Source organism: Geotrypetes seraphini, chromosome 3, assembly GCF_902459505.1.
Source record: "Geotrypetes seraphini chromosome 3, aGeoSer1.1, whole genome shotgun sequence".
NCBI classification, from domain to species: domain Eukaryota; kingdom Metazoa; phylum Chordata; class Amphibia; order Gymnophiona; family Dermophiidae; genus Geotrypetes; species Geotrypetes seraphini.
The window spans coordinates 410371680-410393453 of NC_047086.1; the positions used below are offsets into that span (position 1 = coordinate 410371680).

A 21774-nucleotide genomic window follows, 5' to 3' on the forward strand; every position below is an offset into this window, starting at 1 on the left:
GATTTTCAGGATTAAATGGATGAATTAATTGTATATCGTCTGCGTATGAAAAAGCAGTGAAGCCAACAGACTGGCACAGGTTCAGTAATGGTGCAAGATAAATATTGAATAACAGAGGTGATAGGATAGATCCTTGAGGGATACCAAAGGTTGTCGTATATTCTTCTGAAAATTCCTTATTAAATTTCACAAGATAAGTTCGATTAGTAAGGTATGATGCAAACCAATTAAGGACTTGGTCACTAAAGCCTATTGATTCTAATCTCCTAAGAAGTAAATCATGATCTATTGTATCAAATGCTGCGGAAATATCTAGGGAAAACAAGACTACGGATCTGTGATGATCCAGAAAATAGTGAATGTTGTTTGTTAAGCCAATTAGGGAGTGTTCTGTGTTATGGTACTTGCGGAAACCTGTCTGATTGGGATGTAATACATTGGTTGATTCAACAAAATCGGAAACCTGATTAAATATAAATTTTTCAGTCAGTTTTGCTAAGAATGAGATATTAGCAATCGGGCGATAGTTTAAAGGGTCATTTCTACTGATTTTGTGATCTTTAATTAAAGGAATGATAGTAGCAGTTTTCCAAAGAATAGGAACTGTAGCAGATTGTAAACTTTTTAGAATAATGGAATGAATAAATGGGCCGAAGAGATGAAAGAATTTTTTTAAGTAAAATGGATGCAGAATTTCAAATCCAGAGCTCTTTAGATTTATTTGTGACATGAGTGATTTAATATCATTAAGTGAAGGGAGTTTGAAATTTGAACATCTAGCAGTAAAAAGATGGTCACCAGGATGTTCTATAGAGTGATTATTGTTTATATTGGAGATAAAAGTATTTCGAATATTGTTGATTTTTTGTTTAAAAGCATCTGCTAAGTCTTGCGCTTTTAGAAGCGGTGTCTGGTTTGTATAATTATTTGTCTTATGAGATATGATAGATTTTAAAATGTTAAATAGAACAGCAGAATTTTTAGCTTTATGAATTTTGTCTGTATAAAATTTTTTTTTGGACTGGTTAATTTTTAATTTGTATATGGCCGCTTGTTCCTTAAAGTTTAGGAGATTCTTTTGAGTCTTAGAATGGCGCCATTTTCGTTCTAGAGCTCGAAGTTGTTTTTTTAAAAGATGTAATTCAGGCGTAAACCATGGGTTAGTTAATTTTCGTGCTGATATAGATTTTGAGATTATTGGAGCCTTAATATCTAGAAAAGAGGTAAGAGAGGAATTCCAATGTAAAAGGTGATCATCAATCAAGGTTGGCATGTCTTCAATAGTCGAAATGTCAAAAAAAGGTGTTATGTCGGTATCGTCTATGTTAGTAAGGTCACGATATGAAATTGTTTTAGGTTCAGTGTGCTTTTTATGAGATTTTAAACTAGAAAAGGCTATGGAAATAGAAATAAAATAGTGGTCGGACCAGGGTACTAGATTAATTAATGGAGTGGAGCAATTAATATAATGAGAATTGGGGGCAAAAATCATATCCAAAGTATGATTTGCTGAATGACTTGGGCCTTCAATTTTTGGAACTAAGTTTAATGAACAAAGCATATTTAATATTTCTTGATTATTGATATCAGAGGCATTGTCAAAATGAATGTTAAAATCTCCCAGAACTAAAGGAAATAATGAAGATGAGCAAAAATCAAAAATTATATCTTGAAGTAATGTAATTTTATTTTGACATACTGGTGGAGGAACATATAACAACAAAAAATTGAAGTTGATATTACAATTAAGTTTAAGCTCAAGATATTCGATAGCGGAGTTTCCATTGGATTGATCACTAAGATTAATTAGGTTAGATTGAAAGATAACGGCGAGGCCACCTCCTTTACGATTTAAGCGATGGTTATAAAAATAGTTGTAATTTGGAGGGCAGCAGTATGATAGATATGCTTCCTCACCATCAGAGAGCCAAGTTTCAGTAATAAAAAGAATATGTAATCGTTGAGTGGTAATAGAATCTTTTAATAGATGATATTTACTCTTGATCGATCGAGCATTGATGAGGCCAATTTTTAAGTTACTGTTCTTTGGTGATTCACTAAGAGGGGAAGTAATGGGAATTTCTAAGAGGCAAGGCTGGTGTTGCATTAAGGATCTATGTTTTGGAGGACGAGGCCCCCAAATGGTAGGAATATTATTGTTAGATGAAATCGCAGGCATATTAAAAGTTGAGTCAACGCTAAAATGCGGAAATAATAAACTAATAAAAAAGCAAAAACTAAAAACGGCTACAAATTTGATGTGCTGAAGATAAATGATCCACCTAAGAACATGAATTAGGGCTGTATTCTTGTAACTAGTCGCGCCCTCAGTTAGCGCACGAAGGAGCGCACCAAGGAGCAGGACCTGCTCCTTATGTGCGCTCCTTCGGCGCGCGCTCCGGCGCGCCGCCGCTATGCGGCGGCGGTGGAAGAAAGTTAAACTAAAAAAAAATAATATAACAGCAAAATAAGTCCAGGTAATGCAGTAAAATAACAGAAATAACAGCAAATCGTGACAAATCAAGGTAAAACAGGCAAGTGCTGGTGGTGAAATGAATCTGACAAAGGAATGCAGAGATGATCAAACTGCAGCCTTACAAATATCCACTGGAGGCACAAGAGAAGACTCAGCTCAAGAAGCTGCCTGACACCGAGTGGAATGAGCCTTGAGAAATTCCGGAACAAGCTTTTTCTGAAGAAGATATGTGGAAGCAATAGTCTCCTTAATCTACCGTGCAATGGTAGCCTTGGAAGCGCCATCTCCTTTAAAAGGACCCGCTAAAATGACAAAGAGATGATCCAATTTCCTGAACTCCTGGGTCCACTGAACATAAGAGTGAAGGACCCAGCAGCCATCCAATTTGCGCAACTGCTTCTGCTCCAAAGAGCTCACCTGACTCCCCAACACGGGGAGGACTATGGACTGATTAACATGAAAAGGCAAAACTACTTTTGGCATAAAAGAAGGGACAGGCCACAACACAACCCACTCCTAGAGAACTCCAGGAAGGGAGACATACAAGAGAAAGCCTGCAGCTCTGAAACGCGTCTCACAGAAGTAATGGCCACCAAAAACACCGCTTTAAGAGTACATCGTCTTTCAATGAAGGCTCAAAAGGTAGGCGCACCAGCATGGACAAGACCAAATTAAGATCCCAAGATGGAACACATGGCTAAACTGGAGGCTTTAGCAATTTGGCCGCCCTCAAAAAGCGTACCACATCAGGAATGGCAGACAAACGCTGACCCCATAACAACCCATGAAAGGCAGACAAGGCTGCAAGCTGAACCCAGAGAGAAGACCAAGTAAGGCCCCTGTCCAGGTGATCCTGCAAGAACTCCAAGATGTTAGGCAAAGAAGCGCGAAAAGAGACCACTCCACACCTCAAACAGACGCCAAACACACTCATAAGCCCGAGAAGTGGAAAGTCTCCAGAACTCCAAAAGAGTGGAGATCACCTTATCGGAATAACCCTTCTTACCTAGGCGTGCCCTTTCAAGAGCCAAGCCGTAAAACAAAAGGGACCCGGATCGAACATTGGAATGGGGCCCTAAATCAGAAGATCGGTCGAGAGAGGCAGTGGCAGAGGATACGCCACCAGATGACAAACCAGATCCGCATATCATGGACACCTGGGCAGTCCAAGGCCACCAGGATCACACAACCAGTGCGAAGAAGAATTCTGTCCACTAAGGGCCATGGAGGAAAAAGACCCTCAGTCGGCCATGGCTGAACTAGAGCATCCAGCCCCTCGGCTTGAACATCCCTGCGATGACTGAAGAAGCAGGGTGTTTTGGCGTTAATACTCATGGTCATCAGGTCCATGAGGGGCTAACCCCAAGTCTGCACTATTAACTGGAAGACCGCAGGACTGAGACACCACTCTCCAGGATCTAGAATGTGACGACTGAGGAAGTCCGCCTGCACATTTTCTACTCCCTATATGTGCAAAGCCGAGACGTCCAGAAGATGAGATTCTGTCCAGACCATGAGCAGAGCTGCCTCCTGTGCCACCAGACAACTCTTGGTAGCCCCCTGATGATTGACATAGGCCACCGCCGTGGCATTGTCCGAGAGAACCTGGACCGACTTGCCCAACAATAAGGACTGGAATGCTAGATGGATGGCTCTGGACTCCAGAACATTTGTTGACCAAGACTTCTCCCCCAGGGCCCAACTGCCCTGCGCAGAGTGACTGAGACACTGAGCTCCCCAGCCAAGGAGACTGGCGTCCATAAGAAGCACCATCCACTGGGGCTGATCCAGACTCACCCCTTGTATTAGATGGGAGGACTGAAGCCACCAGCGAAGACTGCAGCGAGCCAAACCCCGAAGAGTAACAGGGCAATCCAGACCATGCCTCTGGGGCGACCACCTCTGAAGCAGAGCATACTGAAATGGATGCAAGTGGGCTCGAGCCTACCTCACCATGTCTAGGGAAGCCACTATTGACCCCAAGACCTGGAAAAAATCCTGCGCCAGAGGACACCAGGATGCCATGAGAAGACAAATCTGAGACAGCAATTTGTTAACCCAGGCCTCTGGGAGAAAGACCTTCCCCAAGGAGGTGTTGAACAGAACCCCCAAGATACTCCAGGCACTGAGAGAGGGCCAACTGGCTCTTGGACAGGTTGACAACCCATCCCAGTGACTGCAGGAATTCTACCACTCTAGCCGGGACCCGGGAGCTCTCCTTGAAAGACTTGGCAACCAGTCATCCAGGTAGGGATGAACCAGAATACCCTCCTTGCACAAACCGCTACCATGACCACAATTACCTTGGTGAATGTCCGCGGTGCCGTGGCCAAACCAAAAGAAAGCACACAAAACTGATAGTGCCGTCCCAACATCGCAAAGCGAAGGAACCGCTGATGGGAGGCCCGGATCGGAACATGCAAGTAGGCCTCCGTCAGATCTAGAGAAATCAGATACTCCCCTGGCTGAACCACCAGAATGAGAGACTGCAGCGTCTCCATGCGAAAGGATGGAACTCGGAGAGCCCTGTTGACCCCTTTCAAATCTAGAATAGGCCGAAAAGTCCCCTCTTCCTTGGGCACCACAAAGTAAATCGAGTACCTGCCTGTGCAACACACCTGATGGGGCACTGGAACAACTGCTTTGAGATTTAGTAATCTTTGAATGGTCTGGCAAAAAGCCTGCTTCTTCCATGCTGTCTGACAAGGAGAAGCTAGAAAATGATCTGGCAGGGAGTGGGCAAACTCCAAAGCATAACCGTCCTGAATCACCTCCAGGACTCACTGATCAGATGTGATCTCTGGTCACTGTGGATATAACTCGCGCAGAGGGGGTGCCAGCAAGGAGTCATTGGGCAGGACGGGCAGTGGGGGAACCGGCGGAGGAATTCCCAGCTCTTCAACAGGCCCCCCTGAAAGGACTGCATATGCTGAAACAACCCCGGAAGGACACAGAGGCAAGAAAGGAAGTGGCCCCTCGACCAGGACGTAGCCGGCAGAAATCACGCAAATGCCCTTGAGTAGTGCCACCTTGTGCCAGCAGCCTAGCCCTGTCTTCAGGTAAGCGAGGCACTTTAGAATCAATTAAGTCTGAACCAACTTGTCCAAATCCTCTCCAAACAAGAAAGACCCCCTAAAGGGGAATTTCATCAGCTTAGCTTTGGATGCCATATCCGCCAACCATGCTCGAAGCCACAGGGTATGACGCACAGCTACTCCGAGAGCCAAAGGCTTGGCCGAAGCACGCATAAGGTCATACAAGACATCCGAGAAATAAGAAGCACGCATCTCAATCTTGGCAACTTCCTGCTCTACTAAGTCCCAGTAATCAGACTCATGGTCAAGGACACGCTCGGCCCAACAAAAACAAGCCCGAGCAACCAGACTGCCTTACATCGTTGCCTGGACCGCCAGGGCAGTAACATCAAAACTCTGTTTAAGGAGGGACTATACTTTACGCTCCTCAGGATCCTTCAATGCAGAGTCGCCCTCAACAGGAACAGTATGCTGCTTTGCAATGGCTGAAACCACATCCATCACAGGCGACTTTAAGGTATCCCGATCCCCCTCTAGGATGGGGTACAGGCAGGCCATAGAACGTGCAAAGCGAAAAGGGGCCTCCGGCACCTGCCACTGTACAAGCACAATATCCTGAATATCCTGATGCATAGGGAAAGAGCAGGAAGCTCAGCGGATCCCCCGAAACTAGGGATCCACCACACAAAGGGGCTCCTTTTCGGTTTCCTCGAAATGCAAAACCGAGGAGACCTGAAGAATAAGCTTGTGGAGCTTGTCCCGCTGAAAAATGCACACCACGGACGCAAAACCATCGCTAACAGAATCCGCTCTCCCAAGAGGATCCTAGAAGGTCACCACAAAGGTCAAGGTCCTTGTCAACCAGCTCCTGCTCTTCCTGAGAAAAATCATCATCCCAAAAGACCTGCAGCCACTTGGACGAGAGAGGAGAAGAGGGGAACAAAATGCCTAACCATAGAGGACATCGAGGGCATACAACCCCCCCCCCCCCTCCAGACCCCCAGGGCAGAAGAAAGTACCTCCGGCCGCACCCAAATAAGCTTTACATAGGGCTGACACAAAATCTGGGGGAAACCCCCCTGGCGGCCCCATGGGACTCCCAGCCACAGCAGGGGACCCAGCTGAAACCTGCCCCTGTTTTTCCAATACAGGGGGAAGGTCACCTGAGGCTACTAAAAAAATGGAGGAACTTCCCACCAAAATCGGAGCCGAAACTGCCAAAATCGGAGCTCTGGAGGCCTGAATTACCCCAGCCGCTAAGGCAGGCAAGCTGGCAGCAGCGGTATGGGAGTCCCCAGCTGCTTCGGCGGTAAGGGAATCCTTTTTGCCCTGACCATCGGCGGCTGGGGAACCTCCCACGTGGGTGGCAGGTGAAGCCCGAGCTTCCCTGCTGTCAACTTGCAAGGCACTTGTGGAGGGAATCCATGGCCACTGGCACCTGATGCCAATGAGGATCCCCCTCCGCTCCGGCCTGCACAGCTCTTGCACAGGCCGGTCATGAGTGCCTCATGTCTGGAGCACAATGAGCACTTTTTCCCTTGCAAAGTGCTCATTGCTCCACACGCTACCTAGCTAGAAGAAAAGTGCCGGTTAGTTGAAAAATACAGTAAAATACAGCAAAATTAAAGGAAAAGAGCCTCAGGATTTGGGTTTTTTTTCAGAACAGACTCCACTGGCTCTCTAAGCCGGAAGACTGACCGTTATTGGTGACCAGGCTGCCAGCTGAAGCACCTCTACAAAAACCTGGGGAGGTGGAGGGACCCAGCACAAGATCCACTGGTTTTGACACCCCCAAGGTCGGACAGACCTCCAAACAGGACCCATCCAAGCTCCGTCTGGCACCAGAAAGGGGACCAGGAGACCTAAACAAATTCCAACAGCTCTAACAAGGGGAGCCTTAATTTTTTCCTATCTTATCACCTGCTTGGAGACTGAGAAAAGACTGGTTTAGGAGGGGGAGCATCAGCTAATATACTACAACCAAGTTTTGGTCTCGGTCTCTACCTGCTGGTCACAGTGAGATATTACCCATCAGTAAAGAACTGTAGCAATCTAGAGAACGACACAGAATACACACTTATACTTTAGATAGCATCAATGTGAAGTAGTATGAGATATCTCCGACCGTGTGATACAACAGGCCTAATTTTTTGAAAACAGGAAAGTCTATTTTGCCTCAAAGCAGTCAATTTAGACATCAAATATATATGGTTTACTTTTATTACCACTATATCCAAGTGAGGAAGATCTAAGTGTTTTCATGCTGTAGCAAAGGCTAGACAGCCAGCTGTAACCGACTATGAATCCACTTACAATGGTGAGAGAGCACAGCCGGAGGACTCATGTTTAAGAGGCAACACTCAACAGATTTATCAATTGATTCTCCCAATATATCTAACACAAAACCTATTATCTGATCTCCAAACAGTTGGACCTTAGGGCAGGACTACCCAATATGTATAAATAGAAACATAGAAGATGACGGCAGATAAGGGCCATAGCCCATCAGGTCTGCCCACTCTACTGACCCACCCCCAAGTCTACTATCCTAGGGATCCCACTCCTGGTGACAGGTTCCCTTGGCTTAACCCTCTAAGGCAGGGGTGTCAAAGTCCCTCCTCGAGGGCCAGAATCCAGTCGGGTTTTCAGGATTTCCCCAATGAATCTGCATGAGATCTATTTGCATGCACTGCTTTCAATGCATATTCATTGGGGAAATCCTGAAAACCCGACTGGATTCCGGCCCTCGAGGACCGACTTCGACACCTGTGCTCTAAGGGATCCCACAGGGGCATCCCATTTGCTCTTACATTCTTGCATGCTGTTTGCCTCGATCACCTGCACCAGGAGCTCGTACCAAGGATCAGCCATTCTCTCAGTGAAGAAATATTTCCTGGTGTCGCCATGAAATTTCCCGCCCCTGAGTTTGAGCGGATGCCCTCTTGTGGCTGAGGGTCCTTTGAGAAAGAGAATCTCTTCTTCCATCTCGATATGACCGGTAATATACTTAAACGTCTCGATCATGTCTCCTCTCTCCCTACGTTCCTCGAGTGAGCCCTGCCCCCCGCAAGCCCTCCAGCAGTGACCAGAATTTGTGCCAAAGATGGCCTTCATCTAAACTGGTGTTGATAACAACAGCTTGTACCCATTTTCTATCATATGATTAGCAATTGAGGCTCTCAAAGATCAAAGGCCCCTTTTCCAAGTCTTGGTCTCAAATTGTTTACCCACAATTTTTTCCCAAGCCAACCCACTTAGCCATTCATAGCAAAAATTCACACTCCCACCCCACTCTTTCATAGAACATACCCTCAAATATCCCCAACTAAACCCAACCCTCACCCTTCCCAGATACTCTCCCCCTGCATACCAAGGCCACTAATAAAATGGGTCATGGATCAGGTGACATCAACTCTAAGTCAAGGCTTTCGCCCGTGTAGCTCCTAAATCCTCAAACTCTCCAAAAATACACAATCTTGCCATCAGTTGCATATTTATAACTCCAAGTCCATACTTCCAGGATCAAGGATTCAAGGAGAACAAATACTATGTTCAGTGGCTGATGCCACTGAAAAATCTCAGTCCATAGTAAAGGAATACTTTCACCTGCCATCGAATCTCATGCCGAGTGCTCCAGTGTTGCCTCCTGTATTCCAGATGATGCTGTAAATGCTGCTTCTGGTCCACCCAGTGCCAGTGCTGAGTATTCAGAGAGCACGCAGTAGGAGTAGAGGGATCTCTATGCTGTTTCCCATCATCCTCTTTCTAAAGTTTAGCTTGCTCAAGAAGCTTTGTGTCTCTTTAAATGATGATATATGATGCATCTTATTTTCTACTGCTAATGAGAGTCTGAAGGGATAGTGCCATTTGTTGTGAATATTATGGTCCCTTAGGCAGTGTGTAACTTCCTAGAACTCCCACCTATGACAGAGTATTATAGATGAAATGTCCATGAACAATTCTAGCTCCATCCATAGAGATTTGGCAAAACTTCCTAGCTGCTTGAAGATTTTTTTTTTCTTTTATTAGAAAGCACAAAAAACAAGCAATTATATCCCAAGGCCTTTCAGGTTGCAGCGGGCCAAGTACTCTATGGACCCACTCAAATTCAATACCAGAGACTTTTTCCATTCTATGGATATTCACAACAAAACTCAAATTTCTGACCAACTGACTTTCCCACCAAAATTCAAATTGGTGGACTGCCCTATTCCCAATCAGGTCAGTGAACCCACTATTTACAAAGTCACAGAGCATACCCTGAAGAAAGCCACAGCATGGTGGCTGAAATGTCGGTTTCTACCTGACAAAGAAGCAGCAAGACCCGGATACCTGCAATAAGCAAAATTATCCTTATTCAAAATTGGGAGCGTACACATTCAACAGAGTATATAGTTGTATCCTCAAGGGTACCATCATAAAAAGGAAGCATTCATCTTTATCTCGTACAACTTATTTCACCTACGGAGACATAGAATTTGCTAATATTATAGCCACTCCATTTATTTTCAGTTTAACTCTATTAGAAGTAAAGTACGGTAGATATCAGGGTATTTACTATGTGAGAGATATTTATCACAATGAGGTAGCAAATGGGTCTCCTGTACAAAGCCCAAGGACAACTTTAACCTCTCTGCTTCCTTAAACAATAATGGATGTTTTCTAGGAGAATTCAGACCCCTTGCATTCATAAAGACACAAACCTGAGATTTGTGGGACATCGGTTAATCTAAATAAAGCATAATTCACTCATGGAGACACCCAAAAGAACATAAGAATAGCCTTACTGGGTCAGACCGATGGTCCATCATGCCCAGTAGCCTGTACTCATGGTGGCCAATTTAGGTCACTAGTACCTGGCCAAAACCCAAGGAGTAGCAACATTCATTGCTACCGATCCAGGGCAGGCAGTGGCTTTCCCCATATCTTTCTCAATAACAGACTATGGACTTTTCCTCCAGGAAACTGTCCAAACCTTTCTTAAAACCAGCTACACTATCCGCTCTTACCACAACTTCAGGCAATGTGTTCCCGAGCTTAACTATTCTCTGAGTGAAAAAATATTTCCTCCTATTGGTTTTATGTTCAATTGATTTTTATTAAAGAGAAGAAAACAAGGGCAATGCAAACACTTCAAACATTTTGATCAAGAAGAAACAACAATCCCCCCTACCACCCCCATACCCATACCCATCTCTTCCAACCCAGGTCATTCTCAAAACAGCAAAACAAAAGACTTTCAAAATGAAAAATAGTAAAGTCAAGCATCAAGAATTCAAAAGCCGACTCCGTGCTAGAGGAGTCATGGTATTCCAAAAGGGCTCCCACACTTTATGAAAGAAACGTCCCTTGGGGGAAGAAAAATCCACAATGTCCCTGCATTCCCACATCAAAAAGGAGATAACACGTGTCCTCCACAAGGAAATATCAGGAGCTTCTACATCCAACCAACGCAGGAGGATGCACTTCGATGCAATCGCCAATGTCCATTTAAGAAAAGTATAAGTGCCCTGCTACCTGAGGATGGTATCTAGGAAAAATACCAAAATGTAACAAGGGAGAACGACATAATTTTATCTGTCAAATACATTCAATGAAAGTGAAGATGCAGTCCCAAAAAATCTCAATCAAGGGACAAGACCACAGCATATGGCCTAAACTCGCCGCTGGACAAGAGCAATGCGGACACTGGGCGAAAGATCGAAAGCGAGCCAAATGTGCTCTCTTAAGGGAAATATAGAGAAGCAACACCAATTTGTAGTGTTGCTCCCAAAAAGTCATATATTTCCGGTATACAGTCAATTTCTTAAGAGCTATTGAGACCACATCTTCAGGTAACAAAATCTGTAAATCTCGGGCCCATGCTTCCCGAAGCTTTTGATGATTAAGCAAAGGGGACTCATCTTTCAAATGGTGGTGATGGAGCTTAAGAGGGACCAATTGCTGAGCTCCAATAGTATAAGCCGTGGACAGCAATTCCTGCCGATTTGCGGCCAGATCTTCCAAGGGCAAAGATCGAAGGTAGTGTCGAATTTGAAAATACGCAAACTCATCAGCAGAAGATAAGCTACATTCAGTTTGTAATTGATTAAAGGATTTAATGATCCCATCATCCGACACAAAATGAAATAGATAATGAATCCCTCGTGCTTCCCAACGAAGAAATGCAGCAGTATCCATACCCTCCTATTGGTTTTAAAAGTATTTCCCTGTAACCTCAAGTGTCCCCTAGTCTTTGTAATTTTTGATGGAGTGAAAAATTGATCCACTTGTACCCATTCTACTCCACTCAGGATTTTGTAGACTTCAATCATATCTCCCCTCAGCCATCTCTTTTCTAAGCTGAAGAGTCCTAATCTTTTTAGTCTTTCCTCATATGACAGGAGTTCCATCCTCTTTATCACCTTGGTTGCTCTTCTTTGAACCTTTTCTACTGCTGCTATATCTTTCTTGAGAACAGGAGACCAGAATTGAATCTACCTTATACACTCTCTAGCACCCTTTCTTCAAAATCATTAGGTTGCTGACCCATTTCTTCTATCTTCTGGCGAAGCCCTTCTATGTCAGTTCAGAGTTTGCATTTCATAGCAGATAATGAGAACTGCAGGTTTATTATCCAAAGCTTAAGATCTTCTTTACTTGCCAAATTGAATTCGGTTCCCGATCCTGGGTTACAACTGTTCTCTGACTCTTCTCGCTCTGGAGATCTGCCATTCGCCATCTTGTCCGCTTCAACCACCAAGGAAATGCTGTCTTGAAATGTAAAGGTTTGCAGATCCAGTCGTGATTTTTTACCCGCCATCAAAAGGAGATATTAATAGAATAAGCTTCCACATCTCTTAGTACTAAATTCGCAGTGCAAGGATGTCTATGACTTCAAAATAGAATGGATTGAGACAGAGCTCAACAGCTACCCAACTATGCTTCGTACTGACATCACCACAAGTCAAAATTAGAAACACTTTAAATTGTGAAATGACAAGAAAGCAAAGTTGCTTACCTCTAACAGCCACACTTATTGGTGAAGTCCTGTGTGTCGGTGCTCTCCCCTAGCTATAGTAAGTTTTTGACTTACTGAGCATTTGCAGGATGCCCTACACCTGGAGGCCTTCTCCTCATCCTGTCAGTTTTGTTTCTAGCAATATAACAAGTTGAGATGAGGGGAAGGTGGGCAGGCAAGTGTGGATGCATTCCCCTGCTGTCTACAGAGAACACCTGTTACAGGTAAGCAACTTTGTTTTCTCCGGAGACAAGCAGGGGATATGAAGGCACACTTGTTGGTGAGTCCCAAGCTGAAAAAGAAGACGAGCGGTGGATATAAATTACAATACAAATAAATTACGTAAGACGGATTGTCCAAAATGAACGTCTTGTGCTAAGCTTTGGTCTAAACCAAGGGTGTCCAACCTTTTGGCTTCCCTGGGCTGCATTGGCTGAAAAAAATGTTTCTGGGGCCGCACAAACACTATAGCAAGACAGAGGCGGGAGCCGGCAAGACAGTAAACACCCGGGGGCAACAGAGGAAAACACTGCATTGCCCTCGACCGGGGCCACACAAAATATTTCACGGGGCCACATGCGGTCCTCAGGCCACAGGTTGGACACCCCTGGTAAACAATAGTGCTTTGTAAACATAAGCACTGAAGACCAGGTTGCTGCTCTGTAGATATCTTGAACGTAAGAATTGCCGCTGCTGGGTCAGACCAGTGGTCCATCGTGCCCAGCAGTCCGCTCACATGGCAGCCCTTATGTCAAAGACCAGTGCCCTAACTGAGACTAGCCTTACCTGCGTATGTTCTGGTTCAGCAGGAACTTCTCTAACTTTGTCTTGAAACCCTGGAGGGTGTTTTACCCTATAACAGCTTCCGGAAGAGCGTTCCAGTTTTCTACCACTCTCTGGGTGAAAAAGAACTTCCTTACTTCAGAGAGTGCTCTCTCGTTCTCTCTACCTTGGATAGGGTGAATAACCTGTCTTTATCTACTAAGTCTATTCCCTTCATTATCTTGAATGTTTCGATCATGTCCCCTCTCAGTCTCCTCTTTTCAAGGGAGAAGAGGCCCAGTTTCTCTAATCTCTCACTGTACGGCAACTCCTCCAGCCTCTTAACCATTTTAGTCGCTCTTCTCTGGACCCTTTCGAGAAGTACTGTGCAGTATTCCAGGTGAGGGCATACCATGGCCCAGTACAGCGGCATGATAACCTTCTCCGATCTGTTCGTGATCCCCTTCTTAATCATTCCTAGCATTCTGTTTGTCCTTTTCGCCGCCACTGTGCGAACAGCTTCATTGACTTGTTGACCAGTACTCCCAAGTCTCTTTCCTGGCGGGGTCTCTCTAAGTACTGCACCAGACATCCTGTATTCGTGTACAAGATTTTTGTTACCAACATGCATCACCTTACATTTATCCACATTTGCCTCATTTGCCATGTCGCAGCCCATTTCTCGAGCGTGTTTGTGCATTGGGATTGATTTCAAGTTTGCTATTGAAGCAGCTGTAGCTCGTAGTTTATATGCCTCAATTGAAGTAGGGGGCTGTGTATGAGCTTTTGTACAACAAGAGTGCATGCAGCATGTAATCCATGATGATATATAGCTCTTATATTGAGCAGGGGTCAGTGCTGGGACCGCTCCTGTTCAATATATTTATTAATGACCTGGAAGCAGGGACGAAGTGCGAAATTATAAAATTTGCGGACGACACAAAACTCTCCAGTAAGGTTAGTACAGTTGAGGAATATAGAGAACTCCAAAGGGACCTGAACAAACTGAGTGAGTGGGCAATTAAATGGCAGATGAGCTTCATTGTGGAGAAATGTAAAGTTATGCACATGGGGAAAGGAAACCTGATGTACAATTACAAGATGGGGGGGATATTATTGGGGGAAGGCAACCTAGAAAGAGACTTGGGGGTTATGGTGGATAAAACAATAAAACCAGCTGCACAATGTGCCGCGGCCTCGAAAAAGTCGAACAGAATGTTGGGCATTATCAAGAAAGGTATCACTACCAGAAGCAAGGAGGTTATCCTCCCACTGTATAGGGCGATGGTGCGACCGCATCTGGAGTACTGCGTTCAGTACTGGTCGCCGTACCTTAAGAAGGATATGGCGGTACTTGAGAGGGTCCAGAGAACAGCAACAAAAATAATAAAGGGCATGGAGAACCTTTCGTATGCTGAGAGACTGGACAGGCTGGTGCTCTTTTCCTTGGAGAAGGGGAGGCTTAGAGGGGATATGATAGAAACTTACAAGATCATGAAGGGTATAGAGAAGGTAGAGAGGGACAGATTCTTCAGACTGGCAGGGGCAACAAAAACTAGAGGGAATTCAGAAAAATTGAAGGGAGACAAATTCAGAACAAATGTCAGGAAGTTCTTCTTCACTCAGAGGGTGGTGGACACCTGGAATGCACTTCCGGAGGAGGTCGTAAAGCAGAGCATGATTTTGGGTTTCAAAATGGGACTAGACAAATTTTTGAAGGAAAAGGGGATTGAAGGGTACAATTAGAGGGGTATTATACAGTACAAATGCTTTAGAGTATTAGATCACTTACAGGTCATCGACCTGGGGGGCCGCCGCGGGAGCGGACTGCTGGGCATGATGGACCTATGGTCTGACAGCGGAGGCATAAGAACATAAGAACATAAGAACATAAGAAGTTGCCTCCGCTGAGGCAGACCAGAGGTCCATCTCGCCCAGCGGTCCGCTCCCGCGGCGGCCCATCAGGCCCATTGCCTAAGCAATGGTCCCAGACTATCCCTATAACCTACCGCTACTCTTATCTGTACCCCTCAATTCCTTTATCCTCTAGGAACCTATCCAAACCTTCTTTGAAGCCTTGTAACGTGCTCCGGCCTATCACAGCCTCCGGAAGCGCGTTCCATGTGTCCACCACCCTCTGGGTGAAAAAGAACTTTCTGGCATTTGTTTTAAACCTGTCTCCTTTTAGTTTTTCCGAGTGCCCCCTTGTACTTGTGGTTCCCCGTAATCTGAAAAATCTGTCCCTGTCTACTTTTTCTATACCCTTCAGGATCTTGAAGGTTTCTATCATGTCTCCTCTAAGTCTCCGCTTTTCCAGGGAGAACAGCCCCAGCTTTTTCAGTCTGTCAGTATATGAGAGGTTTTCCATACCTCTTATCAGTTTAGTTGCTCTTCTCTGGACTCTCTCAAGTACCGCCATGTCCTTTTTGAGGTACGGCGACCAATATTGGACACAGTACTCCAGATGCGGTCGCACCATTGCACGATACAGTGGCAGGATGACCTCCTTTGTCCTGGTCGTGATACCCTTCTTAATGATACCCAACATTTTGTTTGCTTTTCTTGAGGCTGTGGCGCACTGTGCCGACGCCTTCAAAGACGTGTCCACCATCACTCCCAGGTCTCTTTCAAGGTTACTTACCCCTAGCAATGGTCCTCCCATTTTGTAGCTGAACATCGGGTTCTTTTTCCCTACATGCATGACCTTGCATTTCCCTACATTAAAGTTCATTTGCCATTTTTTGGCCCATTCTTCTAGCGTCGTTAGGTCCCTTTGCAGATCTTCGCAGTCTTCCATGGTATCAACCCTGCGGTAGAGTTTGGTGTCATCCGCAAATTTAATAACTTCGCAATTTGTTCCTGCCTCCAGGTCATTAATAAATATATTGAACAGGAGCGGTCCCAGCACCGACCCCTGCGGAACTCCGCTTGTGACCCCATGCCAGTCCGAGTAATGGCCCTTCACTCCAACCCTCTGTTTCCTGTCCGCCAGCCAGTTTTTGATCCATCGGTGGACCTCCCCTTGCACCCCGTGTCTCCACAGCTTTTTAAGCAGTCTTTCGTGCGGTACCTTGTCAAAGGCTTTTTGAAAGTCAAGGTAAATGATGTCAATGGATACCCCTTTATCCACCTGTCTGTTTACCCCCTCAAAGAAGTACAATAAGTTTGTGAGGCATGACCTACCCTTGCAGAAGCCGTGCTGGCTCGACTTTAGCTGTCCATTGTTTTCTATGTGTTCACAGATACTGTCCTTAATCAGTGCTTCCATCATTTTTCCCGGGACCGAGGTCAAGCTCACCGGCCTGTAGTTCCCCGGGTCCCCCCTTGAACCCTTCTTGAAGATGGGTGTGACATTCGCAATTTTCCAATCCTCCGGGATCTCTCCAGTTTTTAAGGATAGGTTACATATTTGGCGAAGTGGCTCTGCTATTACATTCCTTAGTTCCTTGAGTACCCTTGGGTGAATGCCGTCTGGACCTGGTGATTTGTCGCTCTTTAGTCTGTCTATCTGCCTGAGGACATCCTCTTGGCTTACCTCTAGTTGGACCAGCTTTTCATCCCGATCCCCACTTACGATGTCCTCCGGTTCCGGAATATTGGATGTGTCCTCCCTCGTGAAGACTGACGTGAAGAACTTATTTAACCTGTCTGCTATCTCTTTTTCCTCTTTTACCACTCCTTTTTTGTCTCCATCATCCAATGGCCCCACTTCTTCCCTTGCCGGTTGCTTCCCCTTCACATATCTGAAGAACGATTTGAAGTTTGTTGTTTCCCCCGCCAGTCTCTCCTCATATTCCCTTTTAGCTTTTTTAACCACACGGTGACACTCCCTTTGGTGTTCTTTGTGTTCCTTTTGGTTGTCCATTGTTTGGTCCTTTTTCCATTTTTTGAACGATGCTTATGTTCTTATGGATGGCCACGGGTAGCTGGACTGTAGGAAATGAATAGTTGGCTGGATTTGCGGAATTGAGAAGTCTCCTTGAGGTAAAATGAAGTGCTCATCTGCAATCTAATATATGAAGGGACTTTTCTGCTGCAGAGGACTAAGGAGGTGGAAAGAATGATGGCAAAGTGATGGTTCAATTAAGGTGGAATTCTGAAACCACCTTGGGAAGAAATTTAAGATGAGTCCGTAATTGTACTTTATTTGGGAAAAAAACTGTAAATAAGGATAATATGTGACTAAAGCTTGAAGCTCACTAACTCTCCTTGTTGATGTGAGTGTTGTAAGAAAAGCTGTTCTCCAGGAAAGAAAGGTGAGAGATGTAGATCCCAGCGGCTCAAAGGGGTCTTTCACCAATTGTTCCAAAACTACATTGAGGTCACAGGATGGAGGAGGGTCTCTCAGTGGAGATCTAAGATTGGTAAGACCTCTCATGAAGCGAGAAATGAGAGGGTGCTGAAGTCATTATGCCATTGTATAGATCCATGGTGAGGCCCCACCTGGAATACTGTGTGCAATTCTGGAGGCCGCATTACCGTAAGGATGTGCTGAGACTGGAGTCGGTCCAGAGAATGGCCACCCGGATGGTCTCGGGACTCAAGGATCTCCCGTACGAGGAACTGCTGGATAAGTTGCAGCTGTACTCACTCGAGGAACGCAGAGAGAGGGGTGACATGATCGAGACATTCAAGTATATCACGGGCCGCATCGAGGTGGAAGAAGATATCTTCTTTTTCAAGGGTCCCGCAGCAACAAGGGGGCATCCGTGGAAAATCAGGGGCGGGAAACTGCACGGGGACACCAGGAAATTATTTTTCACTGAAAGGGTGGTTGATCGCTGGAATAGTCTTCCACTTCAGGTTATTGAGGCCAGCAGCGTGCCTGATTTTAAGGCCAAATGGGATAGACATGTGGGATCTATTCACAGAGAAAGGTAGGGGAGGGTCATTGGGGTGGGCAGACTAGATGGGCCGTGGTCCTTATATGCCGTCTATTTCTATGTTTCTACTTTGTAACCCATTCTGGTCTCCTTTGGGAGGACAGGCTAAATAATTGAACAAATAAATAAATAAAAACTGGTTTACCAAGCACCAATGAGTGGTATGCTGAAATGGATGACAAATGAAATCTTACAGAGTTTGTCTTTAGGTCTGAGTCTGCTAAGTATAGAAAATACGTGAAGATATAAACAAGTGGGCAATGAAGAGGATCTTGACTTCGAGCATGTGCCCATAGAGAAAAACACTTCCATTTAGCCTGATAAGATTTTCTAGTGGAAGGTCGTCTTGCTGCAAGCAGAAATGACTTTACTGATTGTGAGAGAGGAAGGCTGGTTAGGAATGAACTCTCAATTTCCAAGCCATGAGAATGAAACTGCGGAGATTGGGATGTAGTAGTTGGCCTTTTTGTTGAGAGAGAAGGATGGTCTCTTAATGGAATTGGAGAAGCATTCAGAAGATCCAGGAGCAGTGGATACCATATCTGTTTGGGCCACCGGGGTGCAACAAGTATAAATTGCACCTTGTCTACGGTAACTTTCTGAAGGACCCTGTAAATGAGAGGAAATGGTGGGAAAGCACAGAGAAGATTGTGCCCCCAAGGAAGGAAAACACATCTCTTGCTATTGCTCTTGGAGCTGGATGTAGGGAGAAAAACAGGTTGCATTGAGCATTGATCTGAGAAGTGAAGAGATCCACCTGGGGAAAACCCCATTATTGAAAAATGTGGTGTAGCACAGTAGAATTTAGAGTCCACTTGTGAGGATCGCGCTTCCTGCTGAGGGAGTCTGTCAGGACATTGTGTTCTCCTGGAATATAGACTGCATAAAGGTCCACTTGAAGAGACAGAGCGTAATTCCATAGACGTTAAGCTTTCCTGCAGAGTCGTAGGGATCCCGAGACCCCTTCTTGTTTACATAAAACATAGCCACTTGATTGTCCGTCTGAACGAGAATGTTTCTTTTGGAAATCCATGGACAAAAGGTCTGAAGAGCATAATAAATTGCTCGGAGTTTTAAGTGATTGATATGCAAGGTCTGTTCGTTTATTGACCACTGACCTTGAGTTTTGATGCTGTTGAGGTGTGCCCCCCAGCCCTGGTTGGAAGCATCGGTTGTGAGATAGATGACAGGAGCCTATGGAAGACTTTTACAGGTTGTGAGACCTATTCCTTCATTTTGCTGGAATTGCTGAAGTCACAGGCTTGTACAAACTGGTTTCAGTTCAGATGCTAATGTGTGGCATGTGAGTGTGTAGATTTTTTGCTATGAAGAGTTTCTCAAGGACACCAACCAATGAGCTATTTAACAGTGCTGAAAGAAAATGCAAGTCAGCAGGACACTCCATCCGGGAACCTAAGAACTGATAAAGTGATGCCAGCCTAATGCACTGAGGCACTGATACTGATGTACCCGTGTGAAGAATGGAAACTTCAAGAAGAAGAAAGTTCCAGAAGCTATACCTGTCCAGGGCCTCCCAGGGAAAAATGGAGGCGTAGACTAGGAGTGGGTTAGAAAGGCAGCATGTCTGCTCCAATAGGGTGATACATATTCATAGCCAGGGGTTGGTCTAAGACAAAGAAACTTTCTGTATAAACCCCCCCATGCTTTGGCAGAGTTTTTTGGGGGGGTTTTTAAGAGAAGTTGTGCCATACTTACAGAAATATGCTGGCACTGTTTGTATGAGTTTTTTTCTTCTCTCTGTTGTATATGTCCAAACTGATTTATTTCTAATTTGCCAAATGCTGCTATAATACTTATTACTAGAAAAAAAGTTATTTGCTTTGGAATATACAATGTAATCTTGTGGCATTTTAATTTTTGTTTTTCCTTCACGATGGATCCCCAGTGAGGTAAAGTAAGCAGCCTTTATTTCAGTTGTTATGGTAAGTATTGGAGGTAGAAGTTGGAATGGACATCTTTTTTGCAGGAAGGTGGAATGAATCCACCACAGAAGAGAATCTCTGAAGGCAGAGGAATCAGCTTTGAAAGTGGATGAAGGCATTGATTCCAGTTTAGCTTCAGGTGCCACCATAGTTGAGGCATGTGGAGTCTGGCATGTTGTACCAGCGAAAGCGATGCTGCCATGTGTCCTAAAAGGTGTAGTATAGTTTGAGCTGGTAGGGAAGAAGATTGCCTTACTTGGTCTGCCAGCATGATTATGGCCTGATGTCTTTTCTGAGGAAGAAAGGACCTTGCAGATATTGTGTTTAAAAGTGCTCCAATGAACGTGAGGGAACAAACTTGAGTTAGCTAGGACTTCTCGAAGTTGATTATGAAACCCAGTGCTTGAAATGTGTGCACTGTGGTTTGAATGGTAAGTAGCAGACAGTCCTTGGAATGGGCTACCAATAGCCAAAGGTCTAGATAAGGAAACACTATATGGTGCTATTTTTGCAAATGCGCTCCTACCACAGCCAGGCACTTTGTGAACACCTGTGGTACTGACGATAGGCCAAAGGGCAGGACTCTGTACTGGAAATGTATGTTGAGAAACTTGAAGCATAGAATGTGCCAGTGGGAAGGATGGGAATGTGAGTGTATACATCCTTGAGGTGAGGGCGGCTAACCAATCGTGTTATTTCAGTAAGGGAAGAATTGCTGGAAGGGAGATCATTCTGAACTTTTCCCTCATGAAGCAGGCATTGAGAGGTCTGTGATCACAGATTGGGCGGAGACCTTGCGTCTTCTTGGGGATTAGGAAAATTTTTGAATAAAACCCCTGATTTACTTGAAGAAGTAGTGTACCCTTTCTATAGCAGGACATTTTGATGCTTTTGATTTCTTAATAGCCGACTCCGAGACCATGGAATGGTGAGGGAGTTGAAGCAGTTCATGACCAGGTGCCTCTTTCACCTTGTATTTTAATTCAAGTCTCTCAGAAGCTGTGGAGATTCATCGGGGTTTTGCCAGTTAGCCAGCTATAGGTCTTGTAATATCTGATGTACTGGCGATGAAATGATTTCCTTTGATGGAGTTTTACAGAACTGAAGGATTGCTTGAAAATCCTTACTGCCTGTGGGCACAGTGGCCTGATAAAAATTCAGAACTTAGGATAAGAAAACTCCTCTGTTGGGACTGGCTGCAAAAGAGATAAAGAAGGCTGGTCAAAATTTGATACAAGGACATCATCATGATCTTACTAATCTTTAGGAGAATCTACCTGTGCTAGAGATGAACAGATGGGGTGAAGGGACCCCAATTCATGCTCTGAGGAATACCAACATAATTTGATATAACTGGATTCTCTGATGAGAGTTGTTCCATACAAGCAGGGCACTGCTGTGCTTCGAGGAGAGGAAGAGCAGGAGAGGAAGGCTGAAATAAAGCAGCACTATCCTGATTAAACTTTTGTAAAAGACTGAAAATATTAGAAAGTGACTGAATAGACTCAGAACCCTGAAAAGGAGGTTCTGAAGTTAAAACAAGCAGAGCAAGACGTTTAGGTGGTACCTGGTTATGGTCCAAAGGAGCTGGAGAGGCAACCCGTTTAGTCTTAGCATGGGTTTTTGCTGATTTTGACGTGGTTTTCAAAGTTGCAGCCAAATCCTTCAGCATAGA

The 21774-nt window shown here is 44.9% G+C and overlaps 1 protein-coding gene across 1 annotated transcript in view; it reads right to left on the bottom strand.

Moving 5' to 3' along the window:
- Window positions 1-21774, bottom strand: part of CUL9 (cullin 9) — a 535945-nt gene that overhangs the window by 294566 nt on the left and 219605 nt on the right. The gene's annotated exons all lie outside the window — the stretch shown is intronic.